Source organism: Triticum aestivum, chromosome 6B (assembly GCF_018294505.1).
Source record: "Triticum aestivum cultivar Chinese Spring chromosome 6B, IWGSC CS RefSeq v2.1, whole genome shotgun sequence".
Classification (NCBI taxonomy): Eukaryota; Viridiplantae; Streptophyta; class Magnoliopsida; order Poales; family Poaceae; genus Triticum; species Triticum aestivum.
Window position 1 is genome coordinate 624,726,366 of NC_057810.1, and position 604 is coordinate 624,726,969.

The following is a 604-nucleotide window of genomic DNA, read 5'->3' on the forward strand; positions in this document are numbered from 1 at the left end:
GGGCATTAGTCCCGGTTGGTTCCACGAACCGGGACCAATGCCCCCTTTAGTCCCGGTTGGTGCCACCAACCGGGACCAAAGGCCTTGTGCTGCCCCGCGCCGAAAAGTTTAGTCCCACCTCGGTAGTTGAGAGAGCTCGAGAGTGGTTTATAAGCGCTGCTGCGCCCACCCTCTCGAGCTCCTCTCAACTGCAGGCTTTCGGGCCTAACCGTGCAATCTGTGCCTGTGGGCCTACTGGGCCTCCCGCGGGCCTGAATCCTGGCCCATGGTAGGGTTTCTAGTCGTATTCAGGCCGTGGGGCCCAGTAGGTGGCACTTTTTTTTGTTTTCTTTGTTGCTTTATTTTGTTTCTACTTACAACAAAATACTTATTGTTGCTATTTTTATTTTTTTCTAGTTTTTTGGTTTTGCTTTCTGCATTATTTATTTTTTGTTGTTTTTTTGCTTTATTTTTTAATTCTTTTTGCTTTTAGTTTTAGAAAAATTATAAACTTTCTGTTAGTGCCATTAGTTTTCAAATTTGAAAACACCTTTTTTGTTTTCTTTGTTGCTTTATATATTTTATTTTGTTTGTACTTACAACAAAATACTTATTGTTGCTATTT